The 18,598-nt window shown below is 39.3% G+C and overlaps 1 protein-coding gene and 1 long non-coding RNA gene across 2 annotated transcripts in view; one reads left to right on the forward strand and one right to left on the reverse strand.

The window, feature by feature from the left end:
- The window catches only part of POU6F2 (POU class 6 homeobox 2), a 496,249-nt gene that overhangs the window by 298,381 nt on the left and 179,270 nt on the right, over positions 1–18,598 (reverse strand). The window lies entirely within an intron of this gene.
- LOC145523292 (uncharacterized) lies at positions 10,183–10,866 on the forward strand. Its single transcript, XR_014066469.1, has 2 exons — positions 10,183–10,331; positions 10,630–10,866. It is a non-coding gene; the product is annotated as an uncharacterized LOC145523292 (long non-coding RNA).

Here is an 18,598-nt window from a genome sequence, read left to right on the forward strand (position 1 = left end):
TCCAAAGTGTTCCTCCCACCTGACACCGCACTCAGCCCTCATGAGGACTTAGCTGGCACAAAGCCTGATGGATGATATGGGCCTTAGGGAAAAAGGATGCTCCTATCCTGGCCCACAGAGTCCTACCTGGAGGTTCCAGGGGTGCCCTTGGGAAGTGATAGGGCAGGAGAGTAGTGGAACTCTGAGTCTCACTACAGTTTTAGCACATATGCTTTTTTATTCATTTTATAGAAATAAATTCATTTGAAAAAGCTTGGAGGTGAGAAGGAAAAGGTGGTGAGAAAAAACATCAATGGTTTAACCATCATATGTTAAAGAGACAAGTGAGGCCAAGAGAGGTTTTAAGGGACTTGTTCATGGTTACCGGGTAAGTAAAGGGTAAAAGCAGGGACTAGATCCTGCATCTGCATCTAGAACTCTTCTCACCACAGATAGGACCTCATGTGTGATGGCTTGTTCTCTTTGTTCTTGCTTCCAACACCAACTAGAAGTGTCTCTAGAAACTTCTCTGTGACTGCAATTGGCTTCAACAGGCAGCTTCCTACCACACTCAAGCAGGGGAATTAGTGAAGCTCCTTTAAGTCAGTACTGATGGCTTTTAGACCCGATTCTCAGCAGCCTTTTAGAAATCATCTAATTAATTGCCCAGACAATTTCATCAGGCTTGGTACTCACTTCATTTCACTCAGATTCTAGTTGGTGACACTTTCTCTGACACCATGCATTTTCGATAGTTTCTAATGAGAAAATAAAAGTTAAACTCATACTGGCAAAAGGTCATAAGCCAGCTGTCTAAAGGCTAAGCAAGGGGTTGCTCAGTGGTGTACGGATCCTCCAGAGTGAGTGGGCAGCAGTAAAGACACACAATTACTAGGCTTTACTCTGTTCCTGACCCAATCTTCCTTGTAGTGATATGAAGAAATGATGTTCCAGATGCCTGAGAAACCCAGGCTTTATAACAGCATTTACCCAGTGTCTTAGTTTTTCAAGACATCTTCATGTATGTTCTAGGGAAAAGTATTTTATTTAAGAAAAAATCTGGGAAATACTGAATACTCTCCCCGTCCACTTAGAAATTTACCAGCAGAGCATAAGGGCTCTGAGAATGTCAAGACTGTTTATCTTTGTTTATATGAAACTTACTTGACCCAGAACTATGGTTTTGTATTATACCACATCCTGCCGGAGTGGTACCCCATGAGACACACTTTGGGAAACACAGTATCTTAGGAGGGATAGTGGCTTGCACCATGGGGATTTATCTGACTTGCTAAGTGGACACTATCTGATCTTGGACAAAGTGAAGGGTACCAGGAATAAAACCTCAGGTTCTTACAACCAGGCCTGCTTAGTGAACATGTCTCAGTCTTTTAAAGAGATTCTAGAAATCAAAGTTGAAAAACAAAAATCCTAAGTACTTTAAATGCTCTCTACTAAATCTTATTTGCACACTTCTGATCTTCTCCCCTTGCGAGCTTTCCGTACAGTGACACAGTATTATTTACCAGGTTTCTCTATTGTGACAGGCACTTTGTTTCTCCATGTTTTATGGCCCCAGACTGTACCCCAAGCCCCTAACCATGTGTTTTACAAAAATGCATCCTGGTCATGATAAATGGTGGCTCAGGTGCCTTATTTTCTGATCCAAGGACAGCATGATTGCACCATGAGGGTTAAATGAACATTGAAGATGACCAGTAGACCACAGAGGATGACGATTCATAAGACACCAAAATCCTGGGTCCTCAATATCACAGCAAAGTAGACTTAAGCAGGGGCAGGACAGTCTGTCTCTTGTCACTCATGATCTATTTATTGTTTCCCAGATTCTTCATCCATTTTTTTCTTGACAGTCCCTGATTTCCATAGTATTGCTTTTGTATCATGAATTTGTGGGGAGATAAGTCACCTGTCACCAACCAACGAGGCCATGAGCAACACCCACATGGCTTTGCTCTCAGAACTGGAAAGATACCTCATCAGTCTACGCAGGCCATTCTGGAGCTAGCTACCTTGAGCAAATCGCTTGACCTCTTTGGGCTCCTATTTTCTCATCTATAAAACCAATATGGATCTGTCTGGCAGGGTTAATACCCATACCAACATATCTGTCATACAGCTGTCTTTGACAGATTGAAAACTGAGGAAATACTAAATTTTAGTACTACAATTCTACTGACCTTTGCAGAAATGAGACCAACTTGGCACAAATAAATATACTCAAGGCAGATTGAGATGACTCAAGTAGCATATCAGTTTCAATGAGATGCAGGTGATGTTCTTTTGAAAAGATAAAGTACTACATGAATTGTAAGGTATTAAACTATCTCCCCATCAAAATATTTGTGAGGATATATCCTAGTATAGGAAAGAAAAAAGATAAATGAGTCTAAGAGATTGCAGTTAGGAATAGATGGTGACCAAAATAGGGGAGAAACTAGAACAGATAACTAAGATGTGGTGAATCTTTCCTCTAATATCCCTTAGTATTTGCTTCTCTCAAGATCTAGTAGTTCTGATAGTCTATTTCAGAATTTTCATCAGAGTGTGTTTCTACATTTTTGCACAAGGGGGGAAGACTTAAGGAATAATGAAATATATTAGTGATTGCCATGAAGTCAACTCAACATCTGTTTAATGAGCAACTATTACATGAGAGACACTGCTATAGGCACCAGATGGGACATAAGAAAAGGTTATGTTCTTTACTCAACAATTCTCTGACAAAAGTTATCCTCTGGGTACTTACAATACTAAAGGGATTTAAATCTAGCAAGGAGAATTTTACAAGTTTATGACAATCACCCAAGTTAGAATATTGTCAGTGCTAATAACACTGAGACAAGCAAGAGGAAGAACCAATTGGGAAGAATTCATCAGCCATGTCTTCAAGAATTATGCTGATTTCTAAATAGAGCTTAAAATAGAGGCAGGATTTTGACTAATGAAGATGAAGATGAAGATGGGCTTGAGAAAAGAAAGACAGAAGGCCCAGTTTTAGATGGATTTCAGGTACGTAAAGAAACAACATCTCATGAGGAAGAACACAGATTGGCCTTTTTGGCTCTTGTAGAATGCTGTTGTTTTTCAGTTGCTAAGTCGTGTCTGACTTTTTGCAACCCCATGGACTGCAGCAGGCCAGGCTTCCCTGTCCTTCACTATCTCCTGGAGTTCTCTTCTAGATAGCTGAGAAATTTATCATGGATTCATGGGAACGTGGGAGTTGATGAAGGTTTTGGAGCAAACCAAGAGACCAGATGGAGATTCTAAGTCAGAAGGAAACGGGAGGGTGTCAGTGAGACAGAAAAGTAAGGGACGAGCTTACTTTTCTCTTAGACTGCTCTCATCGAAGCTCTGATAAGACTTCCACCACCAGCTTACTGAAATGATAAAATCTGCCTGCCTTTTCTTAGTCTTCATCTAACTGGAAGCTCCATACAGAATTTATGAGTGATTTAAATAACTGGCATTTATTCAGTGCTTCCCACGTGCTAGGAGCCATGACACATACTTTATTCCAGCCACAACCTCCTTCGGAAACTCTCCTCAACTTTTAGGACACTGTCCTCTCTTGTGTCACCTGATCTTCTGACTCCTGCTTCCCACTCTCCCTTCCTGAGTCCACTTCTGTACACCTCATCAGAGACACTGAATCAGAAGGGCTGTTCTTTCGTGTTATCTCAGATTCTCAGGAGTAGGGGGGTGGCTTATTTAAATTGCCCACATCATATAAAGATTCTGAGAAGGCAAGTCTTTCTGGTGGCGTCTCCTTTTGGACTAGTTTGAGTAAATTCTTGGCTATTCTCTTCCCTCCTCTCCCTGCCCCGTCCCTTTCTGCTTCTTCTCCCCTCTTTCTCTCTCTCTTTTCTTACTCACTGCCAAATTCCTAGTTTCACTTCTGTGCATAACAAACAGTACAGTTTTGCCTTGTTTTCTTCTTCCTTCCTCCTCTCTCTCTTTCCTATCTGTCTGTCTATTTATCTATCTATCTCTTACCTCTTCCCCACTACAGTACCTAATATGACAACTATTTTAATATATGTTCTACATATTTATCTCTTGCTGGGTCATGCACAGAGTAGGTATGCAAAGAATTATCTAGGTTCATCTCAATATGTTTATGTGTTTACAAAATGGAAAGGCATATACATTTCAACCCTCAAGAAAGACTCTAGAGCAATTAAAGATGGCAGCCAACACTATAAAAGTATAAATCTGTGGACAAAAATTCTGAGTGGGTTAATTCTATTCAGGTACTTTACAGTGCTTAGATTTTGAGGAGTTTTCTGTTCAATACCACTTCTTGGATAAGTTTTGAAGGATGAATTGGGAAAAAACAGAGAAGGAAAAAGTAGTTGCTATATTAAGGGATAATTAAAAAGTGTCAATGAAAGATACAAAGATGCCTACAAGAACATTATCCTATAAGAGCCCTGGAGGAGAGTATTTAAACTCCCAGCTATTTCTCAGTCAGGTCCAGAAATTTGGCAAAATCCGTGAAATTCAAGGACTGCTGTTTATCATTGCACCCTCAGTCTTGCCACATGGTCTATTTAATAATTACTTACTGAATGTGTGAGTGAATGAAAAACTCCTTTTTTAAAGTTAACTAACAATTATTGAACAGGATAATCAACATGGTACTTAATATGTATTATTCCTTGAATCTTCATTACACCCTAGGAGAAATGTATTCTTATTACTCCCATTTTATGGATGAAGATAATAAAACTCAGAGCAGTTTTGCAACTTGCCCATGTTGAAAAAATAGAATCCAGACAGCCTGCTTCAACCCTCACCCCCAGCTCCCCAAAGTAGGGTTTCCTGGGTGATAGCTGGCATGCTGAATTTTTATCTGCTGTATTAAACATCTTCTTCCAAGGAGATATACTGCCTGCTAATCATCTAGCATTCACTGTTACTGTTTTATTATACTCCCCAGAAGGAATAACAGGGATTTCTTTAGGCATACTTCAAACTGTTTAGGGATACTTCAAAACTCTGGCAGTTTATTGACGTCACCCTTCTAATAATTAGTTGCCTGTTCAAAAAATGTCATTTAATCCAACTTATTCTCAGGAGCTGTACATGATTCTTCTGTAGGACAAAATGACTATTGTCATCAAAACCATTCACTGAAGGCATGTATCATAAACACGCATTAAGTGCAACAAAAGGGTAAAACCTTGAAAAGATTTTATTTGCCAAGTAAATGTAGCTGTAAATTAATTTCTAGTAATCATAATCCATTAATATTTAATATGTTTATATAAAGGATACCACTTCAAATTCCCTATACATTCAGCATTTAATAATGTACAAACAGCTTATCTTCTTCAACTCACTGAGATGAGATTTGCAATAACTAGTAATGTTAAACGTATTTTAAAAAAAATCAATAATAAATAAATGCATAAGCACTTCCCTCTAGAATGCTTCTGATGTTATTTACAAAATTAAAAAAAAGATGACAGATCCACAGGGGACTTTATAACCATTTCATTACCACCTCCCTAATTGTATATGGTGGAACTGCGTAATCTGTTTATTGAAATTGAAATCGTTGAAACGGATCCTCCCCACAGACATTAGCAATGAGCATCTTGTGCAATAACATCATACTTAATGTAATATTAACATCATATGCAGGAGGCCTTAACTGCTCCCTGGTTTCCCCACTGGAATTTAACATTTTTAACACTCTGTGCTCTGCCATAGTATTCAATCCTATATCTAATTTAAAAGCTGTAAAACACAATATTCACAGATTACAATAAATACAAAGAAGTTCTAAAGATATATCTGGTGGTGACAAGGCTGAGAGAGACCACTTTTTTTAAAAGTAGAAACAAAAGAAAATATAAAACAACTTATGGTTACCAAATGGGAAAGGGCTGAGGGAGGGATAAAGTTAGGAGTTTGAGATTAGCTGATACAGAGTACTGTATATAAAATAAACAACAAGGACCAATTGTATGGCACAGGGAACTATACTCAATATTTTGTAATAACCTATAAGGGAAAATAATCTGCAAAAGAATATATATTTATATATACATATATATGTGCATAACTGAATCACTTTGCTATAAATCTGAAATCAACATAACATTGTAAATCAACTATACTTCAATAAAAGAAAAGCTAGGACTAAGTCCTTCATATGCAATAACTAATTTGCACAGCTCATTCTGAGATTTTTTTCCCATTATCATTTAACTAATACCTCTGAAATTTCTGGCTCCTTTCTTAGGAACAAAGCAATTATAATGACATTTGTCTCATGATTTACAATTTCCTAAATTCTTTATATATATAATCCCAAGTAATCTAAAGCACAGTCCTAGACATAAACTATGTGTCTGTGATGAAGACTAGAGACAGGCTAAACAGGCAAAATCACATGAAACTGCAAAATAGCTACTGAATAATGGAAAAGCCTCAAAAGTCAATGAACACTAGCCAATTTCTTCATGATCAGTCAGCTAACTAAATGGTCTGACGGGGGTCTGAGGTTAAGATGTCCTTTTGTAAAATGCATGTTTGGCTATCATATCATAACCCAGCAATCTTGGTCACAGCATAGATGCTGCTCTACCATGTATGCTACTGCCTGTACCAGGCAAGGAGTTCATAAATGGGATTTTACTTGATGGTTTAGAACAAGATATGGACATTTCTTTAGGTCATTGTGTCCCCATCAGCCAAAATGCATACTTGATATGTAGTCTTATTAAAAGTGTCTAATATCTAATACTAACAATAATGTGACCTGCCAAATGCTGGATCGATCAGTGTTATGTTTTGGAGTAGGGAGGGGACTTTGTTTAAGGAGGGGTACTCAAAGGCTTCAACTACAAATAGTGTTCTATTGTTTAATATGAGTGATAAAATAGTGTTTGCCATATTGTTATTTACACATATACATTAAATTTTCATGCTATAAATTAAATAATAGGGTCACATTCCAAATGAATTTTCTTCTCTCAAGCCCATAATCCTTTCTGAAAGCTCAGGGGACAAAGATTAAGACCATACAATTAGAATGTGAATTATAAAATTGGATGTTTGTCCTTATTTAGTTCACTCTCTGATACAATCAGAGATACAATACAATCTCTTTTGGATTGCCTCAAATTTAAAACGTAACAGGAAAAATTAAACCAGTTTAGACAAGCATGAGAGAATCCATTTGATTGAAATTGGCCAACAAAATTTTTCAAAGATTTTTTGCAACTTCAGAGCTTACAAGTTGCAAATTGAGGTTTTCTATTTCAAATTCTCAAAGATGATGCTGTGAAAGTGCTGCACTCGATATGCCAGCAAATCTGGAAAACTCAGCAGTGGCCACAGGACAGGAAAAGGTCAGTTTTCATTCCAATCCCAAAGAAAGGCAATGCCAAAGAATGCTCAAACTACCACACAATTGCACTCATCTCACCCGCTAGCAGAGTAATGTTCAAAATTCTCTAAGACAGGCTTCAGCAATACGTGAACCATGAACTTCCAGATGTTCAAGCTGGTTTTAGAAAAGGAAGAGGAACCAGAGATCAAATTGCCAACATCCGCTGGAGCATCGAAAAAGCAAGAGACTTCCAGAAAAAACATCTATTTCTGCTTTATTGACTATGCCAAAGCCTTTGACTGTGTGGATCACAATAAACTGTGGAAAATTCTGAAAGAGATGGGAATACCAGACCGTTTGACCTGTCTCTTGAGAAACCTGTATGCAGGTCAGGAAGCAACAGTTAGAACTGGACATGGAACAACAGACGGGTTCCAAATAGGAAAAGGAGTACGTCAAGGCTATATATTGTCACCTTGCTTATTTAACTTCTATGCAGAGTACATCATGAGAAACACTGGGCTGGAGGAAACACAAGCTGGAATCAAGATTGACGGGAGAAATATCAATAACCTCAGATATGCAGATAACACCATCTTTATGGCAGAAAGTGAAGAAGAACTAAAGAGCCTCTTGATGAAAGGGAAAGAGGAGAGTGAAAAAGTTGGCTTAAAGCTCAATGTTCAGAAAACTAAGATCATGGCATCTGGTCCCATCATTTCATGGGAAATAGATGGGGAAACAGTGTCAGACTTTATTTTTTGGGGCTCCAAAAGCACTGCTGATGGTGATTGCAGCCATTAAATTAAAAGACGCTTACTCTTTGGAAGGAAGGTTATGACCAACCTAGATAGCATATTGAAAAGCAGAGACATTACTTTGCCAACAAAGGTCCGTCTAGTCAAGGCTATGGTTTTTCCAGTGGTCATGTATGGATGTGAGAGTTGGACGGTGAAGAAAGCTGAGCGCCGAAGAATTGATGCTTTTGAACTGTGGTGCTGGAGAAGACTCTTGAGAGTCCCTTGGACTGCAAGAAGATCCAACCAGTCCATCCTAAAGGAGATCAATCCTGGGTGTACATTGGAAGGACTGATGTTGAAGCTGAAACGCCAATACTTAGGCCACCTCATGCGAAGAGTTTACTCATTGGAAAAAACCCTGAAGCTGGGAAGGATTGGGGGCAGGAGGAGAAGGGGACAACAGAGGATGAGATGGCTGGATGGCATCACTGACTCGATGGACATGGGTTTGGGTAAACTCTGGGAGTTAGTGATGGACAGGGAGGCCTGGCGTGCTGCGATTCATGGGGTCACAAAGAGTCGGACATGACTGAGTGACTGAACTGAACTGAACTGACATGGAAATTATAGTCTTTCAGAAAGACCTTCCAAAAGTCACCCTCTTAACCTCTTCCTTCTTTCTCCCCATGTGAAAACCACTTTTTCGCCACTTTCCCACAGAACTTTGGAAGCAAGGCATCCTGACTATAGTGAAAGAGATACTTAATGTTCTTTCCATCTCACCTCTTCACCCCATTCCTCTCACAAAAAGTTACTTTATCTTATACCTAAAAAAAACTTTAATACTGAACTCCTCAAAAAAATCAACACATGAAGAGAAATATTGGTTTGGAATGATCATTCCTTTCCAAAGTTGCTCACTTCCCTTCAAACTCCAAATGCTTATCTTCAACCTGATCTTGCTTTCTTGCTTTGGGTATGAGATTGCTTTGTTACTCTCTGCACACTACCTTGGCCAACTAGGAGAATCACTGTTAAACTTTCTGACTTTCGAAGAAGATCCTGCAGGTAGGGTTTGTTGTTGTTTTGCGGGCCTATGTACTAGAGTCATTTTGCCAAATGGATCCACCTGCTGGAAAAAATTCCAGCTGTCCTACAACCTAGGAACATGAATTAGCATATTGGATCAATTGTATGGGGCATGTTGAACTATTCCATGTTTCTATGCCCTGAAATCACTATAGAAACAGAGCCAACTTGTTCACTGTTCTGTTTCTTCCTAGATTTGCAGCAAACAGATGGAATGATTACCGTGCCTTGAAGCAGGACACTCATCAGTGCATCCATTTCAATAGAAGTATTCCCTTCCCCAGTGTTTTCATCTCAACTCAGCCTCACCCATAGAACCTCTACACAAAAGGACACGAATTCATGTTTCACTCAGGGTCATCAACACTTGGAAATGGCTCTGCCTGTGGTTGCAATTTCTTTTCTTAACCATTTTTATATTTTAAATTTATTTTTTATTGAAATACAGTTGATTTAAAATGTGTTAGTTTCAGGTGTGTGGCACAGTGGTTCAGTTATATATATATAAAACTTAATATAGATTGTATATTAATATAATTATATATTATGTATAATACATAACATTTATACATACATTCTTTTTAGGTTCCTTTCCTTTATAGGTTACTACAAATATTGAATAGAGTTCCCTGCCATATAGTAGGTTCTTGTCGGTTATCTCTTTTATACACAATAGTGTATAAAACCCCAGCCTCCAAATGTATTCCTTGCTCTTTTTTCCCTTTGGTAATCATAAGTTTGTTCTCTGTGTCTGGGGTCTACTTCTGCAATTCCTAATACAATTAATTTCAATAAAATACATAACAATTAGAAATATGCAAAGTTCTTTAGAGAAGACCTTGACATATGTAAGTCTTGCCCTTATGGATCTTACATGTTAATGAACTTAGATGTAATGATGAGACACATGAAGAGCACATAACAGTAATGTGTTGCTAGGCGAGCAATTATTGCCCAAGTAACTAAGCAACAAGGTATATGTATCTCACTTAGTTCTACAAAAATTTTCAGAGCCAAGAGAGCTTATATAGCAAGGCCAGAAAGGACTATAGAAGCAGGGAGCAAACTCAGGATGCAAAACCCATGTTCTATCTAACCTCTGTCTTACAAGCCTTGCATGGCTAGCATTCAGAAAATAGAGGAATGAGGAGTTTGGGGTGAGTGGGAAACACAGGCTTTGTCATTTGATTTCGAACAACTTTACTGGGTTAATGTTTGTACTTTGAAATCTTTGGTTAGAGAAGCTACAAACAATGTGCTGTGTTCATTGTGTTCCCAAACATTGTTTCTCAAAATCTAAATAATCAGTTTTCATTTCTTAAAGCTAATTTTCAGCACAGAATAGCCAAGATTTCTAATGGATACTGTTCATATTCATGTGTACTTACCACTTACTTGTGAACATTGTATGTGTCAGAGAATATTAAATTAGCTTTCGCTTATCTTTCCCAGCAGAGTAGCAAGGGTGCCAGTTTGGTCTCTTGCCCTCCCAACAACCTGGCTAAATGCATTTGTCAAAGTGCAGCAGCCTCTTTGCCTTAGAGGCCAATGGTGGTACTGCAGTCTCTTGCCAGGATGTTCGGGCCCCCAACTGAACGCTATGTTTTCACTCTTCAGTAACATAAGTGCCATACAAAGATGAAGGAATAAAACTGAACAAATGACACCACAATTTTATTACGGCTATTGAAATTTAAGATCTCTTTCTTGACTCACAGATATAAAGAACAAACTAGTGATTACCAGTGGGGAGAGGAAAGGGGAAGGGCAATATAGGGGCAAGAGATTAAGAGGTACAAACCATTAAGTATAAAATAAGCTAAAATTTAAATATTTTTAAAATTAAAAAAATGGAAAAATAAACACTCTGCTTAATCACTATACCTTTATTTAACTTTTTTAATAACTATGAAGCATGGTGGTGATATGAAGACTTACTGATTTCATTTCACTAATTTACCCTGATCTAGAAATGCATTAAAACCCTTTTGTTGAGACCCAGAACCCAGAATTTCACAAATTTAGAGATTTTGAAATGATTCTTATTTTTTTTCAGACTCTTAGCTCCCTTTTCCCCAAAGGATGGAAGCCACCATGTCTGTGAGCCTTGACTAGTGCCAAGACAGTGCTAGGTATGTCACAGGCATCTCAGCTAGGTCTCATGAGCAGATGTCATATCAGTTCAAGTACAAATAAATCTATTTGTCTATTTTTTAAATGAATAGAAACTGCCATCATTGGTATTGAATGCTCAGGATAGCTCTTCAACTCTCTAACCTTAAATACATACAAACATATATATATATATATATATATAAAATCTTTTGTCCATAAACATTATACTGGCTGCCGGTTTTTGACACTAAGTCTCCCCAAACCACCTTTGTCCAATGCATATCACTGCAGGAACCACTTCTTATTGGCTAAAAGCAGATAAACCTGCCAAAAGCCAGTGCTTATTTCTTTCCCAAGAGACCACACTTGAGTAAGCGTAAGTGAGCATAACTCTGTGTGTTTTCTTACCCAAAGTGACAGGCAGCCTGAGAACAGAAGATCTCCGTTTCTTAACTCGGCATGCCGGATTTGGATGATTTAACTATATATAAAGGCAGCACTAGCTTGATTTGAAAGATACATTTTATCAAGTTGTCAGCTTTCCAGGGCCAACTGTTTCAGAATCACTTATAAGTAAACTAGAAAATGATTTGGATGGTAGGAAATTTAAACCTTCCTCTCCCAGAATGTTGTAGCAAATAGCTGAAAAATAGACATAGAATCAAACTCTGAAATTAAAGTGTCCTGTGTGTGTCTCACTGGCGGGAGAGGCGGCATGGTCTAATGGATGGAGAACAGGATACAGAGGCAGAGGACCAAGGAACTGATTTCCCCTCTGGCAGCAAATCACTGAGTGACCTTGGGAACCTCAGCCAGCCTAGCCTCAGACAGACTGGAGTTCGGTGAGTGGGCTCACACCCCTCACTGCTTGCCTACCCATTCCTATTAGGGGACTGTGCCAGCAGAAATGGGAAGCCTCTTATTTCAGAGACAAGGGAGACAAGGTTTGGAACAGGAAGAAAACTGCAGCCTGGGGCACTTTCCTCATACCTCTCCCCTGTGGCCAGGATGACAGGTCAGGAGGACCTTTGGAAAGAGAATGGTTGTCCTGCCCTTTCCAGACCGGTGAAATAAACAATGGTCATGGTCAGTTCCTAATGATCAACTGGGGGCCATTTATCCACCCACAAGCCCAGAAGATAATATTGGCCCTTAGTTGATTTCCTAGGATTCACTGAGGAGGATTAATCAGGTACTGATTGTTTAGGACTTTTTAAAAGGATGCTGAGCATCTCAATTATGGGAATAATTCCTGATGCTTTGGGGCTTCCCTTGTAGATATAACTGTACCCCACTAAAGCTCATAGCTTGCTGTATTTTCTAACATTGCAAGCAGAAACATATATAGGTACACAGTGTGAACAATGTCCCCGAGCCTGTGAATCACTTCTTCCCCCATCACGGGCCTTCCTGGCTACAGAGGGAAGATAAGGCACCCTGAATGCTACTCTCATCCTGATAACCTCACCAGTCACAAGGCACAGGAGAAAAACCACTTCCAGGAATCTCTGTAGCCACATGGCAGGCAGCACCCAGGCAGTGGGATCTTTGCCTCATCATTTGCAGCATTGCCCTAGAATTACACATGTCAGGATGCAGTAGGAAGCCAGTTTCCTGTCTTTCACAGGGGTTATAATGGTTCCATCCTTTTTTAATTCCTGCCTCCAATCCTCTGCTGTCGTTTGGGAACCACCAGACTTGAAATCGTGTTTCTCCTAACCGCTCACATCAGCTGTGTACTGTGAAGGTTGTGAGATTATGGACAAAAGCCCTTATTGTCATGACATTCTGTTTTCAAGAATCAAGTGAATCCAGCCATTTCAGAAGCCACAAATATGCCTTACTTGACAGTTAGATGAAAACAGAATGTACAAGGATAGGATCAGGCATTGTTTCCTTTTTTTTTTTTAAAGGGGGATCATAGACATATATACACTGCTATGTAAAATAGATAAGTAATGAAAACCTACTGAATGGCACAGGGAACTCTACTGTGGTGACCTAAATGGGAATGAAATCCAAGAAAAAAGAGAGGCTATGTGTATACACATAGCTGATTCACTTTGCTGTACAACAGAAACTAATACAACACTGTAAAGCAAATATGCTCCAATAATAGTTGATTTTTAAAAAGGGGGGGTCATAGATACTGTACTGCCAGTGGGTGGTGGTTGATGCTTCACAAAAATCTCTGTACAACAAATTAGGTGAAGCTCAATTTATCTAGCTCTGAAGAGTCAAGAGCTCCATCAGCTCAACAGAGATTTGAACTTGTGGTCCCAAGAACTTCTGGTCTAAGGAAGCTGATGGCAAGATGACTGAGTCATCACCACCAACCAATGGGCCTTCAGAAAGGATCCATGTGATCAGAATGATTTATAGATTAATGCTGACCTCTAAAACTACTTTAGGATAGGCACTGGAAACATAAAACCACTTTTACTGTGCAGTGGTTCAGGTCATCTTTACTTCAGCTTTGTAATTTGCCACATGGGGCTGGATCAATCATGGCTAGACCTTGCAGCTTGCTGACCTCTTATCAGTGAAGGAACTTTCTAGAAGAGGCAAAAAAAAGTCCACGTTTAATAGCAAAGAAAACAGTGCCACTTCAGCATGTATTTGAAATCATGAGATCTCAGAGGGTAGAGAGCCACTTCCCAAAGGACAGAAGATTTCTGGGAACATAAAAGGAGCAGGAAGAGTCAATTTCATGTAGTCCCCTCCAAAGAATAAGCTGTATTATCAGTAAAAACCCTTTTTTCCTGAATGATCTTCCCTCTCCTTCCCTTCCTTCTTCTATAAATGACCTCCTGTATTATTTCAAAGGTATTCTGATGAGATTTGGCCATAAAATTCCCTGCAGTTAAGGAGATGGCTGGATATGGATGCAAATTTTACATGTACTAATTAATGGACGTTGCACCATCATTAATATATGGCAAGCACAAGTGATGATTTGCCAGAGAGACTGAAACAGTAATGGATGCATCAAAGCAAATATATCATGACATACAAAACATCCACTCAAGAATGCCTCTCTGAGAGTCTGATTCCTCCTAGACTCCTTCTCTCCTGCTTTCTCACGGTATCCCTTCATCAACAATCCCCCCTCTCTCCTGGATCCTCAACTTTTCCTCTACTAGTGCTTTCTCCTCCATAAATAAATATAATGAAAGTTCTACTATCAAAAAAACAAGCCTTCTGGGACTTTCCTTGTGGTCCCGTGGCTAAGACTTCATGCTCCCAATACAGAGGGCCAGGTTCAATTCCTGGTCAGGGAACTAGATTCCACATGCCACAGCTAAGAGTTTGCATGCTGCAGTTAAAGAACCCACATGCCACAACTAAAATCCACTACAGTCAAATAAATAAATGCTTTTTTTAAAACAACAACAACAACAGCAAGTCTTCCATCCTTCCCAAGGAATCCCTCCCACTCCTTCGACTCTTTACTACCAGAAGTCCTGGATGTTATCACTCACAGCATCCTCGTCAACCCCATCACTACTCAACCCCACCATTTAGGATTACCAATAACCCTGATAAAGGAGGATTTTTGGAGTCAGAGGCAGGATTGGAAGCTGAAGCCATATTTCACTAGATATGTCAGTGTAAGAAAGTTACTTAACCTCTTCATCTGTGATTCTTCTGTACGTGAATGGGATGACAATAGTATTCCCTTACAGAGTTCATGCTTTGTCCACAGAAAGCTCTCAAGAAGATAATTATTATCATCATCATAGTTAACACTATTCTTGGGGAGGGTTTCCAAGACCAGGATTGACTGAAGGAACAGAAGCTGTGACAAGCAAGTGGTCATGCCAGAGACTGAGAAGAAAAATGTGAAACTCTGAACAGGCAGAGAAGGGAGCAACAGGCAGTCAGATATGAGAACACAGTCAGGAGGTGAACCAGCTTCTGAATCTAAATGCCCCTTGTCTCATCCTCTCAATTCTTAAGGGATCCAAGCTGAACTTGGAGCCACCTGTCCAGAGGGCAGTGCCCGTGGCAAAGAGACAGACCATACTCTAGTCAAGATGAAGACTCCTTTCTTCTCTGTTGATGGTTGAGGGACCCATCCTAGTTGTAAAAGTTTCTTTATGTCCCTGGGAGAGCTCCTGCCAAGTTCACGGTGTAGTGAAACCAATTAAAAAGCATATGGTTGGAGGTGGTACCTGGGGTGGAAAGGAGCAATATCTTCTTTGGAAAATATGAAGTATTTAAAAACTGCTTTTGAAGATTTGAAGAGTATGTGTATGTGTGTGTGTGAGAGTGAGTGTGTGTGATTTACTGTATATAGTGACAGCGGGGGTGGATTTCTACCTTTTCTAGGGACCTCCTGTGGTAAGGGGGTCTTCCTGAAATAAAGTACAGTTAGGTAACTGTACACAAGCTATAGACTCAAGTTGTCTGTATTCTGAAATGAGAGAAGTTTATTTTCCACTATAACTTCCAGAGCATCCCAAGTTCCCCCAATAATACAGCCCTTCTCACCAATATAAGTTGCTCTGTGAAGAATGGAGAGGAAAATAGAAAGGCAATACCCTGGAGCATTTTTCAATGGGAAGAGAAGAAAGAGAAAGAGGGATTGGAGAGAACTGAATGGTGTGGAGACACGGATAGCCCAACCTGGCGGCTCTTTCCCCTTCACTTCAAGTATGTTTCATAAAAATCAATCTTTACAAATGAAAACTTGTTTCCTTGTTCAGTCTTTATTAGTTTACAAGCAACTTCAGCTCACCCATAGGTTAAATTTGTATTTTTCCAGAATGTTCGTGTTCTGTAAACTTAGGTCCAAACAGCTAGCGTATTGTCTCCTGCAATTAAATATATATACATGTGAGCTGTGGTTTAAGTAGGATTTACTTGATTATGCTATGTTTAGTTTTCTTGAAAATTTTATCAGAGAGGGTAATATTTACAACCTAAATTATTTTTAATAATTTAAAAATCAACGCATTCTTATTGTAGAAAATTCAGAAAATATAAATAAATATGTATAAAGGAGTTAATAAAACCCATCCAGTAATCCAACCACTCAGATAAAATAATGTTTTAATATACATTCTTCCATTTGTTTCTCTATGTGTATGTGCAAATACACTTAAAACATATACGGAAATATATTTACATAGTTAAACACTCATTTGTATTCAGTATTTTGCAGCTTATTTTTTCACATAATGTTACCTAGTTTTAGAATATTTAAGCTACTGAATTCTTTATACAAGTACTTTAAATGATGTGAACCAATAATTAGGGGCTGCCTGGTGGAAAGGCCCCTTGCCTGGGATAACTTGAAAGTGAAAGTCGCTCAGTTGTATCCGACTCTTTGTGACCCCAGGGACTGTAGCCTGCTAGGCTCCTCTGTCCATGGAATTTTCCAGGCAAGAATACTGGAAGGGGTAGCTGTTCCCTTCTCCAGGGGATTTTTCCCAACCTGGGCTTGAACCCACATCTCCTACATTGCTGGCGGATTCTTCACTCTCTGAGCCATGAGGGAAGAAGCCCAAGAATACTGGAGTGGGTAGCCTATCCCTTCTTGAGGAGATCTTCCTGACCCAGGAATCGAACCGGGCTCTCCTGCATTGCACGCAGATTCTTTACCAGCTAAGCTACTTTTATTCTGCCACTAACATACTGTGTGACCTCAGACAAGTCACTATACTTCTCTGTATATCAGTTCCCTGTGCTTTGATTGAGAGTTAGGGATAAATTTCAACCAACCCATCACAGCCATTTCCATGGAGAAAGCTCAGGCTTTGAACTTCTAGCTCTTCATGACTAGGGAGTGCTGGGGGAAGCTTCCTCCCCCTGACTCGGCTGCATCTCCCCCTGCCCTCCACTAGGAACAATCTTCTTTTGCTCCCTCTAAGTCATGATCCCAGATTTCAAATTATGAAACCTTAAAATTTGGATTTGGTGCATTCCTTGTACCCTGACATCCTTTTATCTCTCTTGCATTCACTGTAAAAACAAGTCTAACACATCACTGTCTAGATAATACCCACCAATAGCCCAAGATTACTCCTAAAAAAACTTTTGCTTGTGCTGACCCCCATGACCATCCCCATCCTTATTTATTTAGCCTCTGAGGAATGCTGATAATATCCACCCTCCCTCCCTTGAGTTAATAAGAGCATAATATCTTGTGCTCCAGTCCTGTAACATTTATCGTGCGTGTGTGTGTGTGTGCGTGTGCTTTACACTAGAAGCTCCATGCAAGCAGAACTGTTTGGTTTATCAGTTGTATTCTGAGCACTATTGTAAGCACTTAATACATGTCTGTCTAGAAAATGAATAATTTCCTCTTTGTCAATTTCCTCCTCGCAATAGTTTAAATTGCATTTTGCCTAGAGTGGTCTATGTTCAGTAAGCTTTCTCACGTCCTTTCTGATATCAGGCTCAGAAAAGTACATAAATAAAAACAAATGCAGGATGAATTATGTTATTCTTTCTCTCTCTACAGAAAACATAAAAAATAAAATAAGAATAATTCACAATCCCACTCCCTTAGAAATATACACCGCAGCTCCTGAGGAAGGGGTGAGGAGAAGGGATAATGGCCCTACCATGGGAATTCTTCCTCCTCTGACTCTCCTAAAATTAACTAGTGAGATGAAAATGCCCCAAACCCAACTGCTTAACCTGCAGCAATGAGTATGAATCTCCCAGGGCTAATGAAACACTTGATAGACATTTTCCAGGTTGGTCCATTTTAGTCAGGACCTCTTAAAACCATCACCAGATAGAAGCAGGAAGGCTGAAATGTCCCCTCGACACATTTGCAAATAAGCCCCCCAAATATGCCGAAGACTGATTTTTCTCTGTTGAGGCAAGTTTTACTTGACTGCTTAGAATAAATGACCTATGCCAATCAAAACTGTCTCTCTCTCATATACATCATATACCCACCAATTCCAAGTACAATCTAAAATGACAATATAATTGTTTTCAGAGTCTTTTTTTATGTAAGTCTGATATCTTGTCTCATTGCAGATTTCTCAAAGAACATACTGATCCATCAATTTGCAGAGGGAATAAAACATTTGTTTGAAATATTTTATAAAATTTTAAAAAGATATTTTAGAGTAGCAACAAAAGGCTCACTTCCTATTTCTTTTCCCTTGAAATATCATATGTAAGTGAAGAGAGAACTCAGAAGAAGGTACAGGTGGCAGACCGTCTGGGGATGTCCACTGTAAGTTGTGTAATGTGTTGCGATGTGCATTAAGCCTTCATGACAGAAGCCCATCAACATCTTGCCTGTGAGTAAACGATAAAAAAAACCCTGAGAAAGGAGGCCACG

The sequence above is a fragment of the Giraffa tippelskirchi genome, chromosome 10 (genome assembly GCF_054371585.1).
Source record: "Giraffa tippelskirchi isolate mGirTip1 chromosome 10, T2T-mGirTip1v1.2.pri, whole genome shotgun sequence".
Classification (NCBI taxonomy): Eukaryota; Metazoa; Chordata; class Mammalia; order Artiodactyla; family Giraffidae; genus Giraffa; species Giraffa tippelskirchi.